The 15,857-nt window shown below is 56.5% G+C and overlaps 1 long non-coding RNA gene across 2 annotated transcripts; it reads right to left on the bottom strand.

Moving 5' to 3' along the window:
• Window positions 1–11,138: 11,138 nt before the first annotated feature.
• LOC141277653 (uncharacterized) lies at window positions 11,139–12,258 on the bottom strand. Of its 2 annotated transcripts, none has more exons than XR_012329392.1 (3): window positions 12,129–12,258; window positions 11,916–12,040; window positions 11,139–11,260 (listed from the first exon to the last, which is right to left on the bottom strand). It is a non-coding gene; the product is annotated as an uncharacterized lncRNA (long non-coding RNA). The 2 variants fall into 2 exon arrangements; XR_012329393.1 differs by having other exon boundaries at window positions 11,577–12,040.
• Between the last annotated feature and the right edge of the window lie 3,599 nt (window positions 12,259–15,857).

Below are 15,857 nucleotides of genomic sequence, written 5' to 3' on the forward strand. Positions count from 1 at the left end.
CTGCCTCTGAGTTCCCTTGTAGCCTGTGGCCGGCCTCCCATTGCCCAGCGGCTCAGGGCTGCAGTGAAGTCAGCATAGGTCATAAGAAAGTCCCGTCCTCTCGCTTGGGACACACAAAGGACAAGCATACCTGGCGCATCTTCAGCTAGACTCACCCTCTAGGGAGAGAGCGGCACGTCCCCGAGTCACATGGCTCACAGTACGGCTCAGGAAAGGAATCCCAACTTTCCGATCTGCAGTCCGGGTTGGGGGTCACCTGTGCTGGCCCTTGTTAAGCAGAGAGAGATTTAGGAAATACAAAAGGATCTTGGCAAGAGAACCTCAGGGGAAACAATTAGAGGTGTATGCCAACCACATTACTGACGTGAGCAGCCTCTGTGATCCTTGACCACACACCAGCGTTAATAGACTGAGAGCCATCATTTGCTGTATACCTCCTCTGTGCCAGGGTGTATGGACGAATTTAGAGACTAATAGGGGACCAAACACAGACACGTGAAGCAGACAAGAGTCAAGCGTTAGTCTGCTTACAGTGGAAACTGAGGCCAGACTTGACTGTGAGGTGGAGCTGAGCTGGGGCCAGGCAGACCACCCGAGGCCCAACTCAACTCCACCCCTTCCCGGCTGGGTGGCTGCGGGGAAGCTAAGATGCTTCATCTCCCTCAGCTTTAGATTTGTCCTCTTCAACATGGAGCAAGTGATAGTGAGGGTGGTGAGGCTGGAGCCCAAGACGACTGCAGCACAGACGTTCTTTTTCTATCCTAGGGCAGTAGCCAGTCGGTCGGTTGGGCACAGTCCCCCCAGAAAGCCACTCCGTGGCAGTGCCCAGCTCTGGCCCTGACATCATCAGATGCGACCAGTATCAGGTGGACTTCTCCCCAGAAGGCTGCGTCCCCCTCCTCCGGCTGCCGAACCTCCAGCCCTGACCCTTCTCAGTCAGTGGGTGCAATTCCCCAAGGAGCTCTGCTCTCCTGCGCCCCTCGGCCCCCCGTCATTTGTCGTTTCAGGAGAAACATGGACAGAGGACTTAGATCCATGTCAAGTCACGATTTGCCCAGAACGTCTAATTTTTCTGTGTTTTGTTGTATCGATGTTAAGATATCTTTATTAATCATTCTGACCCAGAAGTCATACAGTTTCTCGATTCTGGGAAGGTGGCAGCAGAGGTGGTAACATCATTTTTGAATCTTCACAAAATCCTCATCTACTCTCCCAGCACCGAAGGAGAACGAGAAAGAGATACAGGAAACGATAGCAAAACCAAAGACCCAGGGTAACGTCCACAACAAAACTAGGTGACAAGGTATTCCCACAGACTCCAAAACCTGGGTTGGCTGAGACCAACCCATCCCGGCCCCAAGGTCTGTGGACGCTTCTCCCCCGAGGGAAGGAAGCAGATGGAAGGAAATCAGGGGCATGGGGTGCCTGGTGGTCCTAGAAATCCGATGCTTTCCTACCTACAGGTAATTTCAACTGTGGAACTCTTTGTGGTTGCCAAAATACAAGGCAGGAAAATAAAGAGAACCCATCAATCTGTCACTAAGAAGATTAAGAGGTACAAACTACTATGTACAAAATAAATAAGCTACAAGGATATATTGTACAGTACAGGCAATAGAGCCAATATTTTATAATAACTATAGATGGATTATAACCTTTAAAAACTGTGAATCACTACGCTGTGCCCCTTGAAACTTATATAATACTGTACATCAACTATACCTCAGTAAATCAGAACAACCATGAAGAGACTGTTAAGGGAAGAACTGTTAAGGGAAGAACAATCAACCAGATTGCTTCATCATCACGTCCTAACCGAATACAAGCACGTGGTTCCACGGGTGGTTCCTCACCCGTAAGGTGAGGAAGCGGGAGCGGAGTTCCCTCCCTGAGAAATGAAGGGAATTCTGAGGCTCCCCACTCAGGACTGCACGCCTGCCTCCTTGGCAGCACAATTTCTAAGAAACTTAGGTACAAATATTAGCACTTAAGTTGAGAATTTGGGGGAGTGAAGAAGGGCCAATAAATAGCATACCTCTTCCCTGCCGGAGTTCTGAACCACTTGAGAAATACAAGAAAAGTCCCAACAGATGGGGAAGCAAAGCCTCTACACTGGTAAGGGCTGGTTTGTGAATACAGCTAATTCCCTACACCCCACACAGTTAGACTCAGAACAAGCCATTGGAGGGAGTGGAAAGGGAAGGAGAAAGAGACCAAATACTCCACACTGAGAACCTCTGGCAAATTCCCCCTGGTGAGGAAACGTGGACCTCTGGACGCTGCTCACCAACAGTGTATCTCACTGCATCTCCATGTGGCATCTCTTTCCTCGAGGAAACCAGGGGAGACACACAGAGTCTGTGGCTGTGAGCGGTGTGGCAGCTGCGCTGACACTGCCTTAGAACATCTAGGGATTTGCAGAGGCGGCAGCCCCAGTTACTTAGGGCCCTTTTGAGGTGCCTTTCTTCCAAAGTGCTGAATTTATGTTAAAACCTCTTACTTGCCATCCCTCCCTTCGGACCCCACGTGCCGGTAATGCTGGCACTAAGGTGGGCATGTGCATGAGCTGGAGGAAGACAGCATATCCTCAGCCCCGCGCTGCCGCCACATCAGGCCACTCATGGACGCTGGAGAGTTGCACGGTGCTTCTCTCCATTAGATGGCAGAAGAGCTTTTGTATTAGAAACTGGGGCCAAGAGGAGAAACAGGCCAGGGAGGAGGGAGAGGAAGGTGGAAAAGTGCCGTAGGCCCACCTTGGACTGTTGGCAGCCCCTCTGGGGTCATGATTAGAGGCAGAAACGACTGGAATGATTCAAGGGGAAGTGTGTGTAATTCTAAGTACCCAGAGGGCTCTTGGGGGTCCTGTTTCCGGTTGCAGAGTGTGGCAGAGTGCTGCGGGGCAGGCCTTGTCCCACTGCCGCCTGCAGGCCAGCACCGAGCTAGCCCTCCGAGGCTTTGGCCCGGGCAGGGCTATCCTCCAAAGGACGGCGGTGGAAGGGAGGTTTATTCTGAGCAAGCCTGTGGGCCGTGGAAGTGAACCAAAGGAAGGCCCAGAGTGGCTGCAGGGGGAAGACTGGCTTTATGAATGTAGGCGAGGCGTCGTTGGGGTCCTGCCTTACGAGGATGCAGGGCACGGTGCAGGTTGGACATCGGGCTACACCTAGACCAGAACCGGGGAGATGAAAGTATTAGACAGAAGCCTGGGTCAGCTGAGTAGTAGCTTTCTCAAGCTTCCATAACCCTCAGTCCCCACTTCGTTCAATGAAGCTACTTTGATGACTCAGAGTTTGCAGATTAAAAATGGAATCCCCGATGGCCCTGATTAAGTCCCCTTGTAGACTCTCAGCTTTGGGGGCTGGGGGGCTTAAAAGCTCACCAATCTCGGGCTCCACTGCCCACTCTGCACTCCTCTCTAGCAAGGCCTGATGGCTTGATTCAAACCCAAGCAAACCTGTGCATTTTCTGCCTCTAAAATCAGCCTGAGGCCCATTCGCGTACTGGTGACGGCACAGTGGGCCCGCAATTTCAGCAGATCTGAGTTAAACAACATTGTCAAGATCTAGACTGTTTTTTCTTTTTCTTTTTCTTTTTTTTTTTTTGGCAAGGAAAACCTGAGCAATTGAGTTTGGGCTTGGGTTCAGCTGTGTGACCTAGGGAAGGGCCTCCCCTCGGTGGGGTGGACCACAGGGACGGCCTCCTTCCCCACCTCTCCTCTAGGGCCAACGTAGCAGCTCCTCTAAGGACACTCCCTTCCTTCCAGCCATCAGACAGTGCTTCCGAGGGCTCGCTCCCCATGGTCCGGGCAGGCGGGAAAGCCACCGGCCAGGCTGTGGGAAGCTGTGCCACCGGGTCCAGGCCACTGGGCGCTGCCGCTGCTTCCCTGAAGATAGGCTTTCCTCCTCCTCGGGCTTCTCCCCGGTTTTCCGCTTCACGCGCTGATCTGTGCCTCCCAGGTAACCAAACCAGATCTCTTCTCCGGGGCCGTTCCAGGCACGCGAGAAAAGAGCAGGAAGGATGCACGAGCCGTACTCACGCGGGGCCGCTGCTCCGCGCTCCACTCGGGGCTATGCTTTGGACCGTGGCGTGTGGTAAGAAACAAATAGAAACCACTGCAACACCGAAGTAATGAAAGACTGATTAAAGTCTCAGTTATTTTAATTATGTTTTATTTACTTTTGTGTATAGGTTTTATCTGTTATCGTGTGTTTGTTGTATTATTTCATTACACTTAATGACATTACAGTGCATCCATACTGTAGAATGCGGCAGTTAAAAGACTGAAGTATGACTCCCTTTGTTATAAAGCAGGAACTAACACACCATTGTAAAGCAATTATACTCCAATAAAGATGTTAAAAAAAACAAAAGAAGATTGAAGTAAACCAGTTATGTGCTGACTGAAAACCTCTGCCGGACACATTATGCGGTGAAAACACTAAGGGCAGTCTAAGGGCAGTAAGTTTATATGTGTAATATGATCCCATTTCAGCTTTTTTAATGTGTGACTGTGGTGAACGTTTACATACACACACGTGTGAGTGTGGGAACATGTGCATATATGCGTGCAGGTGTGTGTTGATGTATGCGTGCAGGTGTGCACTGTGTGTGTCCATACACGTGTGCAAATGTGCATGCGTGCGTACATGTGATCGTGTTTATGCGTGTGTAAGGTGTGTGCATGCTTGTTTCTGTGTACACGTGTGGGAGTGTGTATGTGTGTGTATGCCCATGCGTGTGAGTGTGTGCGTGTGCGTGAAGTGTTTGCGTTTGTACGCACCGGACAAAGCAGGGAAGGAAGTGAGCCCCCCGGCTGAGAGCGATGCTCTCTCGGAGAGCAGGGGCAGAAAGTCACACTGACTTTCACTTCTCGCTTTTCAACCGTTTGGATCATGTGTCTTTGAAAGTCTTTGACTTTCATTTTTGTGTTTTCAGTGTTTTCAAGGTTTAGGGCCCAAATGAAACAAAGCAATCCCCACATGTCCGCAGCCCCGTCATGGGAAAAAAGAGTGGAAGTGATCAGCTGTGGCCAAGCCAGAGCCGAGGGTCCGAGTCCAAGGAAGAGAAACAAGAACCCGGAAAGGATGGCCTCACTCAGACCGCTGGCAGAGCAGGGCACTTAGTGTGATTTCCAGGCGGAGCTGGTGGCAGGGCTGGGAGCAGGGAAGGTGTCATCCGGGGAAGACGTCGTGACCATCGGCTCTGCAAACGGCCCTCCAGGGACCCGTGCTGCTCAGAGACTCTAGGCGCCCATTAGGTCAGTGAACACCCAAAGAATAGTCAGTGTAACATGCAAGGGGCTGGAAAACTGGAAGCACAAACTCCGTCTGGGCCAAGCAAAACCATCAGCAGAATGGGTTTTCAGGTTTCAGTGAACACACTTCGCGTCTCACACTTTGGCCCCGGTCCAAATGGTACCTAAGTGAGCTCCTGTCCTTGAGGTGACAACTCCACTTCCACGAGGCGCTGAAAATAAAGAGAACCCATCTCAGTGACCTCAACAGGTCACTCCTGTTGAGTCTCGATGTGTTAGATCTCTAGACTCTTTAGCAAGCTTCTCCTCTCCTCTGCTGTGAGAAAGGGATGCACAGGAAGGAATCGAAGCCTAGGCATAAGGCCTCCTACTTGTATCTTTGGTCCTACCGGGGAAGAGAGAAGCAAACGTGTCCCCCAAAGTCTGGGAAGGTGCCGACTATGTCCTAGTTCTGTCCTGCTTCCTCCCACCCTGGACGATCATGACCTCAGCATCCCCAATACGTCAAAGGTTCCCTGCTTTCACTTAACCATTAACTCAAGCATACGTGTTGGGTGCCTACTCAATGTCTGACTCTGCCCTGACTGCAGAGGATGCAGAAACGAGCAAAAAACAGACTTTTAGTCAACAGATCTTCACCAGTAACACTAATATGTGCCAGCCACTGTTGGAGAGCCTAAATAAGAAATCATTCTTGCCATCATGGAGCCCACAGGCTTTTGGGGTAGCCAGAGAGAGAATCCGCCTGACTCAGCCCAGGGCTCAGAAGAGGTGTCTAGAGCGGGGTGACACGTAAGCCGGGGTCTCCCTGCGACTCAGCGGAGCTGAAACGGGGGAGGCTGCAGGAATCCTGGGAGTTTGGTGGGAGGGGCGGTGGCGAGGGAGGGACAACATAGCCAACGCACAGAGTCAAAGTGTCTTTAAGACCAACTCGCCGGACCCTCCATCCCACGGGAATTCCCCACGGCGTCAATGACCCCGCCGGCCCGGCCTCTGTTCCAACCTAAGTAACATCACGCTCAGCACCCAACCCCTACCCTGAGGCCGCTCTTCAAAACGTAGTCAGAAGGAGGACTTTCGTTAGGGTCTGTTAAAGACAACTTCACTCATCTCGGCTCGTTTCTGTAATAACTCAACAGGTGAACTAAAGTGACGTCACCATCAGAGCGAGCACTCCGCCGCTCTCGCTGAACAGAAGGCAGAGTTCAAAAGGCTCACAGAATGGGGACAAGGGCCATCTGTGGAGAGGGCTCCAGGGTCTCCCACGACTTAGAGAATTGCTAGAAAGCTGCCTTTTCCGGCCCAGGAGCTCGACAGAGGAGAACGCAGGATGGCCCCACTGCAGAAGCAGCACACCTTGAGCTCTGAATTCATTGTCTTGGGCTTTGGGGACCTGGCTGAGTTACAAATCTCCCTGTTTGGACTGTTTCTAATCATGCATCTTGTCACCCTAGCAGGGCACACGACTCTTGCGCTCATCACCCTCTTTGACTCCGCGTATTTCCTCCTTCGCAACCTGTCCACCATTGAAATCGGCTATACATGGGTCATCGTCCCCAGCATGCTGGCCAGTTTCCTGTCCGGGAGCCAGCGGATGCCCTTCCTGGGCTGAGCCCTGCAAATGCATCTCTTCAGCGCCCTGGGCAGGGCAGAGTGTTTCCTCGTGGCTGCGATGGCCTACGACCGCTTTGAGGCCATCTGCAAGCCCCTGCATTACACACTCATCATAGCCAGGACCCTGTGTCTGCAGGTGCTGGCTCTGGCGTGAGTCAGCGGACTTGCGCTCTCCTTCACCCTCCCCACACTGATATCCCTCTTCCCCTTTGGTCAGTCTCATGAGATCAGTCATTTCTTCTGTGACATCCCCGCTGTGCTACTCCTGGCCTGCGCGCACACACGCGGGCCAGTGAGGTCGCGGTCTTCCTCGTCTGCCTGCTCATCCTGTTGGTTCCCTTCCTGCTGACCCTGCTCTCCTGCGGGTTCATTATCGCTGCCGTCCTCAGAATCCACGTGGCTGAGGGCAGGAGCAAGGCCTTTTCCGCCTGTGCTGGGCACCTGCTGGTCTCCCTTCTGCACTACGGCTGCACAACATTCATCTACATTCGCCCCAAGTCATGCTACGCCCCAGAACAGGACAAAACTGTGTCCTTAATCTACACCAGTGTCACTCCCGTGCTCCACCCTATGATCTATAGTCTGAGGAACAAGGAAGTCGAGGGGGCCCTCAAGAGACTCCTGGAGAGCCACGACCAGACGAGGCCGGCAGTCCAATGCAAGGGGAGCGGGAAGAGGGGGTCCACGTGCCAGAGCCCAGTCGGTCATGTCCGTGCAGCCCTCGCAGCCCCACGCCTCCTCCTGAGGGCTGCGCTGTGGTTCTGCGGGCGCCTGGACCTTACCGCCCCCTTTCCCGCCGTCACACGTGGAACAAACCCTGACGCTTTCCGAGATGGAGCAGCTCTGGGGGGGGGGGGTCAGTGAACGTTTCACGGCCCCTTCACGGACGATGACACCCAGACTCTGGAGCACCGTCAGACACTTCTCCGGCCAAAGAGCTAGAAGTACAAGGAGCGAGCTCCCAAGTCCAAATGAGATAAAGGCAAGGGGGCAAAGGCAGAGCCAGCCCAGGGGCTGTAACCCACTCCACCCTCCTCCTGCGCGCCCTCCTCTCCGCCGCGTTTCCCGACCTACCCCGCTTCCAGCCTCTGGGCCAGCTGGCCCCTCCTCATGTTGCCATGGGTTCGAGGGCCGCTCACTCCTGGCGGCCTTGGGGAGGGCCCGTGCGCTCACTCATTACCTAGGGCTGAAGGGCTTTGCTCTCTTCCTGACTGGCCGAGAGGCTCCTTGCAGGCAAGAACTGTGATTAACCTGCCGCCCCGGCACCAGGCACATAACAGGTGTTCAATCAGCACTAATTGGACGCTGACCCCCACCCCCCCACCCCCGCCCTCCCGTGAGTTCTGGCATAGGAACAGCTTCAGACTCTGGCTGCTAATGGAAGGGAAGCCTTCAATATCCTGCTGAGCCTCCGAGATTCAGGGACTCAGGTCCGGCATTACGATCTCAAGGAAGTGTTTGCTGACCCCACGTCCACCCCACAGGCTGGGCAAGGTGCCCTGGATCCCTGCATCCTAGCACTTAGCAGCAAATAATTCTTGAATGAGTGAATGAGCACCTTGTGGGTACCAGGCACTGCCCGTGGCACTGGGGATACGACAAAGCATAAGGCACAAAAGAGCTCACAAATGAGGCTGGCGAGTTGAGCACCTTATTTAAAAGACTAAAATAAAACCAATTATTTAGAAAATATACGACGGTTACGAGCTCTTCTTTCATAGGCAGGAGTCATTCACCCAGCACCAAGCCTAGAACACCCACATGCTGTTTAAAAGGGTCAGGAAGGAAAGGGTCTGGGTCCTTGATGACCCTTCATTGGAAAACTCAACCACAACCATCATCACCTCCCTCTAGCCTTCGTGTTCGGTCAACAATACACTTCCTCATAGTTTAAACCCCCAAAACCTTCCTCACCAAACCCCAACCTTGCCTACTCTCCTCAATTCATGTCTCCTACCACCTCCCTCATCATTCCTAGACGATGGATGACCCCACCTCCTGCCACAGAGGGGCCCTCAGAGCCACCAGAGGGGCACTCCTCAATGGGAGTGGCAGATCTTGGAGGGCAGGAACCACGTGGGTAATTTTCCCTCGTGTCCAGCCCTAGTTGCTCTCTGGCCTGCGCCCTCAGACCTAGGAAAGGGCAGAGCCTGGAGGGGCAGGAGGCGGTGCTATCATCTGGGTTCATTGCAGGGAACCCAGACGGCGATTCCAGGTTGATCAAAGTGAAGGTGGGGTGATCGCTAGCTTCAGCGTATGTGGAGAGAGAACTGACGTGAAAGTCAGAGAGACAGCGACCAAAACGCCAGTAGCCGCTTGTTGCCGACCACATCCCGTTGCAACCCTACGCGGGCCCTGTGCTTCAGGGCCATGTGATACCCTTACGAGAGGGGTGCACGGGCACCCCTTTATTTGGGCAAGCTTCGAGGGGTGCCTCTTCTTTTATCTCTTCAAGAGATATTATTTTCACTACTCTCACCCCTAAACCCTTCCTTATTTTCAAAATAAACTAGTGAAACGTTGACAAGTGTTGAAGCCGGGTGAAAGGTAGGCGGATTCTTAAAAACACTACCCTCTCTCCTTGTGCGTACATGCGAAATGTCCGCAATAAAGACGCTAGAAAAGTCAAGGTACTGACCGGTCTCCCACCCTCGCCATTTATCTAAACTTCGCTCTTCCTTTAAGGCACAGCTCAGATGCCTCTGAGTCCCCGACCCCTTTTTAATGACCGCCTCGGTCGAGTTCGCACTTAAGGCAAGGGAATGCTGCTGACAGGAGAGCAGCCTCGGGTTCCCATCCACCACGGCCTTGCCGTGTGTGCACAGCACCGACCCACGTGTTCCTGTGCACGTGTGCACCCACACAAACGTGCACACACACAAGGCCCTGGGTGGGCAGGGGTGCAGAGACAGGGGGTTCCATCACTCCCAGGCAGTGGGGTGGGAGTCTGGCGGCACAGGGGGCCCCAGGGAGGAGGGAGACCCTCTCCTGGGTGCCGTGGGACAGGACGTGGGTCTGTGTGGTTGGGGCGTGATCCTGGGTGACATGACGATAACCCACTGACCTGCCCAGGGAGGAGGGGTTCCCAGAGAGCAGGCGCACAGCAATCTGTCAGGTAAGAGATGACGCCCCCTTGGCTGAGAAACAGAGATCTATGTCTATACCCTATGTACTCACGCACACGTGCACTCAAGCTCACACAACTGCTACTGGTGGCAACTGGCTCAGGAACCGAAGGTTCCCTTGCTGGCTGGCTCTCTAAGCTTCTAGAGAAGGGACGGGGAGAGGGGTCTAGCCCAGCTGAAATATTCGCCTTGGTTCTGCTGCCCCCCCCTCGCCTGCCCCCTCTGCTCTCCAGTCCCCCTGTTCCCCGAGCTGCCACTGCTGCCCCTGGGGTGAGGGGCCACCCAGGGGTGTGCTGGGCAGAGCCTGGAGAGAGGCAGGCAGGGCCTGGTGGGGTCAGGTGAGACGTGACGGTAGCGGGCACTGGAGGGCGGGCGGCAGGGCTTGGGAAGCAGCGTGTGCACCAGCTTGGTTAAGGGGGGTGGGGGAGGCATCTATTTTTGGTGGGTTGTGATATTTTTGGCATTTTATTAAAAATGGAAAAAGTTATTTTAGTTATAAGCACTCTGGTGCTTCCTCCCCTCCCCCCCCCGGCAGACCCCATAGGTGTCAGGGAAAGGCAAGCCCCCTGGGGGGGTGGGGGGCTAGAGCAGGGGCTGCTATGGCTACGAGAGGGTGAGCTGGTGATGTGAGCCGGGGCACCTGTCACATGACGCTCTCCACCACCACCACCTTGCTGCTCTCAGACACTGGGGTCAGGGTGGTCAGGCCCCTGACATCCGAGTCCTGAGCTCTGTACTCCAAGTGGTGGAGGCCCCAGACGGGCTGCGTCAGGTGCTGCCAGCGCTGCGGGAGAGAGGGACACCTTGAGTCCCTGGGGAGGGGCACCTGCTTGTCCCTGGCCTCTCTCCGCTTCCCGCCACCTGCCACCAACCTGGGGCCCGGGGCCGCGCCCCTCCTGACCAGGCCCCGCTCCCTACGCTAGGGAAATAGGGGTTCAGCGGAGGGCCGAGTGGCTGCTAGAACAGAGGCTAGGGACAGGCCTCTCCTCCGCCGCCACCACCTGAGCGAGGCCCTGGAGGGCCAACTCTCCTCCCGTACACCCCCCTCCGAGCTGGCCCAGAGGCTCCGGCACAACGGTCTGTCCCTCCCGGCAGGTGGGAGAAGGGGCAGGGCGCTCTGGAGGTCACATCTCCACCCAACGTCCCCCCTCTCAAACCTGGCTGTCAAGGCCAAGCAGCAGCAGCATGAAGAAGAACAGAGCAGCCCAGAGCGGGGCCACAGGCATCAGCGTGACGGCCCGGGGATAGGCGATGAAAGCCAGGCCAGGCCCTGAGGGGGAAGGGGCAGGGTGTGGACACCTGGAGCCCCCCACCCACGACCTGTCCCCCTCCACCCTGCACCACGGTACCAGAGGAGTGGACGATGCCAGGGCACCCTGTGGCCAAGGGCCTTTCCACTTCTGTCAAGACACTGCCGGGCCACTCGAGCCCTCGTGTGTGCGTGTGTGTGTGCGCGCGTGTGTGTGTGTGTGTGTGTGTGTGTGTGTGTCTGCACGCGCGCGCGCCATACCAGGGGCTGGAAGGTCCCCGCAAGCCCTTGGTAGACCTGTACTCATGAGTGGCGTGTCTGGCTCAGCCTTCTGTACCTGGGTTCCGGCAGCTACTGTGGTCGCAGATCACCACTGACCCAGAGAAGGCCGGCCTTTCCCTCTACAACACTCAGGCAAGTGTGAGGACATACCCCGAGGCCCCTGGATACAGATGGATGGGGGCTCGGGGCTCCACGTGGCCTGGCCTGAGGTGGCTGCACAGCTGTGCCTCGCAGCTGCTCAGCCAAGCCTCCTGGCCCAGAGTGATGTGACAAATTGAGTTTGAATTGTTCTCATTTCTCAGAACGTCATTCTGTGTGCGTTCGCGTACACGGTCCGTTACGACAGCAGCTGCCGCTGCTCCGGAGCCCGGGCTGGGGCTTGGGGCGTCTTTACCTGATTCCGCCACCTTGGAGATGTGCACGCCCTGCTCTGTGGCCATGAAGCCCAGGATGGAGAAGACCACGAAGCCAGCAAAGAAGCTGGTCCCGCTGTTGATGAGTGCGAGGATGATGGCATCCCTGGGGGCAGAGGGGACCGTGTGGGCTGGTGAGACTGCCTGCTGCCCACGGGCAGGCAGGGCAGGGGTGGCAGGGCTGTAGGGCCTACTTGTAGCAGTTGTTGTTGAAGCGATTGTAGCTGCCCAGGGCCGTGAGGGCCCCCAGGCCAATGGCGTAAGAAAAGAAAATCTGGGTCCCGGCATCTATCCATACCTGGAGACGAGCGAGGGGAGAGCAGGTGTGAGGAGCCACGGCGAGCACAGGTCAGCTGCAGAGGGAGGGAGAGGCAGGGCCCTCCCCTGGCAGGGAGCGAGGCCGCAGCCCGCACGCAGGTCCCACGCCTCCCGTGCCGACTCCAGGGCCTGGTCTGCAGAGAGGCGGGGGTCCTTGGTGCCGGGGATTAGAACTCACCTAGCCAGAGACAAGAGGCAAGATCAAGACGGCAGCAAAGGCCTCTGCCTCCCACACAAGCAGTGCCAAGCGGCTGCTCTGCGGACCCTGCTGGAACGCTCCCGCCCTCCAGACACCTGGCCGTGTCCTGCGTGTCCCGCAACCACCGGCAGGCTGTCTTATTGTGTGTCTGTTCACACAGTGTGCCCACAACCTGACAGGGAGCCCCTGAGGGAGGGATGGGTCCACGCTCCCCGCTGGGTCCCCGAGGGCAGACAGGCAGGTGAGAGAGACAGACCGAGAAGGTCAAAAGCTGACTCAGAGCCAGAAACGAGAGGAACTGGAAGGGAGGGAAGGCGAGACAGGAAAGGCGAGCCAGGGATGCCCCCCACCCCAGGGAAGGGGCAGCCGCTGCCCGGGCCACTCCACCTCCACTCGGGAGGGAAGGCTGCCGGGCCTGGAGGCGCAGGGTGGGGAGGACTCTCCAGCCAGGGTTGGGGATCAAGTGGTCCGGACTGAAGTCCCTGCCCTTCCTCGGGCTCTGGCCCTGGTGCCGTCTCCTCCCTCCCGTGGCAGCAGTGTTTGCTGGCAGACACCCACACCCCCCCAGGCAGTGCTGCCCCCAGCCCTGGCGTCACCCCGGCTGTACCTTTTCTGTTGACTTGACCCCCTTCCAGACACAGAAGTAGACCAGCACCCAGCAGACACAGGGTCACCTCCAAGCTGAGGGTCCCCGGAACCTCCAGGCCCCCGAAGAGCCTCAAGACTTTGTTCCTAGGGGAGGGAAAGCCCATGAGGTCTGTGCCAACAAAGGGCCAGGAGACTGGGGGTGGTCCTCGGGTGGGGCCCCCCGCCCCTACCCGCACCCCACCCCCGCCGCCACAGCCCTTCTGGCCAGCCGGTCTCCCCCATGCACCTGGCAAGCCAGGGCCAAGCCTGTAGCCTGTAGTCGCTGCAGTCTGTGTTCCCGGAGCCTTGGAGCCCCTGGCGGCCCGGCCCCACGCCGTCCCCAGCGGGCCCAGCAGCAGCCCCCTGCTTCCTTCCCCAGGCGGGCAGGCACCACCCACTACGCATCCCTGGCCTCATCCCCGCAGGGCCGGGCCCCGACACACGCACGCGTGCACACGAACACACATGCAGACTCGAGCTACGTGTGGGAGACCAGAGGGCTGGCCGGGCCTGGTCCAGAGGTGCCCGACTCCCTTGCAGAACTCGATGACAGGGACCTGCGCTCAGCAGGCTGGTCACACGTGAAGTTGGCCAGGCTGCCTCTGACACAGACTTCGAAGTGCTCGGGGCTCGCCTGGGGTTTGCAGGCTTGGCAGGGAAACTTACGTGCCCGGAGGCCTTAGGAGGTGGGGCGGGGCTCTGTTTGCACATGCGCACTGGGGAGCTCCAGCCACACTAAGTGGAGGGGCGTCACCTGGAGGCCTCACGGCTAAGCCGCTTACGGGGAGCCTGGGCCCGAGGTAGGCCGGTTAGAGGGACCGGAAGATGTGGGTGTCTGTTTGCGCAGGCTCATTGGGGTTACACAGCGCTCTGCGGTGTGGAGCTTCGTAAGAGGGCGACCATTGGCTGGAGAGCCTGCAGGCTCTGTCGGTGGGAACCAATCACGAGTCAGGAGCCGTTACCAGGGGTGTGTTTGCGCAGGCGCTCTGGGAATCCCCACGTGAGGGGCCGTTAGACGGTTGGTTTTGTGAGGGACCGTTTTTTTCTTCCCCCGCTCGTAGGGAGGGTGGAAGCGGTTGTAGATGGAGTCTGAGGCAGATGGTGAAGGAGCCATGAGGGCAGCAGACGAAGGCGCAGGTGCCGCGGCCGTTGCAGTGGGAGCAGCATGTGGTGGCCAGGGTGACCCCGGTGACCCGGTCGATCCTGGCGACCCTGGAGACCCTGGCAACCCTGGCGTGGCAGGAGAGGCAGGTGGCGCAGCCGGTGGCCTTGTGCAGATCCAGTGGGCAGCCCACGCAGCAGGGTCACGTAGAGATGCAGCACCCGGGGCCGGAGATGCGGGTCCGCAGGCGCTACAGTGGTATCCTTTTCCAGGAGCCCCAGTGGGCCGGGCGTCCAGGGGCTGGGCTGGAGGTGGTTTGTGGGGAGGGGCTGCAGGCGGTGGGGCCTGAAGTGTAGAAGGAGGGAACTCTGGGCGGCTGGAGGGTATGGGCCAAGGGTGGTCTGGGCTGACGGGACGGTGGTGGGGCAAACCAACCTGAGGGAAACCAGAGGGTAGGGGTGGTGATGTCCAGGGTGGCCTCAGTGTATAGGGTGGGAGGTTGTGGACGGCCTAAGGGGTGGTCTGGCGGGGAAGCCGCGGGGTGGGGGGGTGAAGGCGAGTCTCAGTGAGGAGGAAGCCTGAGACACAGGCGAAATCAGTAGTGTGGGTGGTGCCTTAACCATATCTCCTCCAGCACCCTTACTGTGCATTTCCCATCGCCCATGGACGCGGAGGTCGCCCACCAGTTGCTGAGTGTATACTTTGTAGTCCCAGAGCCCATTCAGAGGGAGCTCAATGTGGAGGGCCCCGTCCTGGTCATGTGGGTTCTACAGGGGTCTAGGGAGGGGCTGGTGGCAGGTGGCCAGAGCCAGGCTCAGGCCAGGTGGAGCTGTAAGGGAGGGTTAAGCCTAAAGAAGAAGTGTGCTGCTCTGGGATTGTCGGTGTGGGGGGACAGGGAGGGACGTGTGCCTCCCCAAACTTGAATTTTATTTTTCCCTCCCTTTTAGCCGATTCACTGCTGAAGACTTTGGCCAACTCCGAAGTTCCATCATCTTCTGTGTCGACCAGCTTTCCTGGGTGGTTCACATCTTGCGATACAATTTTACCCGCTTTTACGTTTAGCGTCAGCAGGCCCCAGGGCGCTAACCCTAACTTATGTGTCGTGTCCTTGGCGGCCTTCCCTTGCTTTCTTCAGTGGTCACCACTTGTTGCGGCCTCGTCTTTTGCCTGTACTGGCCCTTGGGCGCTCAGGGTCCACGTATTCTGTTTGGTGATTAAATGTTAACTGCAGAAAATACAGCTGAGCTGCTGTTCTGTGTCTGAGTTTAGTTTTAGCTTCTGCACCTCCTAATATTCTTGCATTTGTGCTCAGGTTGGAGGGGAGGTCTGGGATTCAGCTATTCCGGTAGCACACCTAATTGAAGACAATGTCAGAAGTGGAACAAAAAGAAAATTGTGTCCTGCCATTCAGTGTTAATTTTGGAATATTTTCTTAGTTCTATAGTTACATTTTTATATTAACGTATAACGCCAGAATACTAAGTAAGAGTTTGTGCCTTACCGACCTTGTTTCAGGTCTGCAAAGAAAAGTGCTGGGGCAGTTGGTTAAGTGTTTGGGGTGAGGTGATAAGCTCCCTCTAAAACAGCTTGTATTCTGCAACCTTGCTAAACTCACTAGTTGATAGTAATAGGTCTTTTTATAAATCCCATGGGCCTTTCTACATATACAGTCATTTT

The sequence above is a fragment of the Tursiops truncatus genome, chromosome X, assembly GCF_011762595.2.
Source record: "Tursiops truncatus isolate mTurTru1 chromosome X, mTurTru1.mat.Y, whole genome shotgun sequence".
Lineage (NCBI taxonomy): Eukaryota > Metazoa > Chordata > Mammalia > Artiodactyla > Delphinidae > Tursiops > Tursiops truncatus.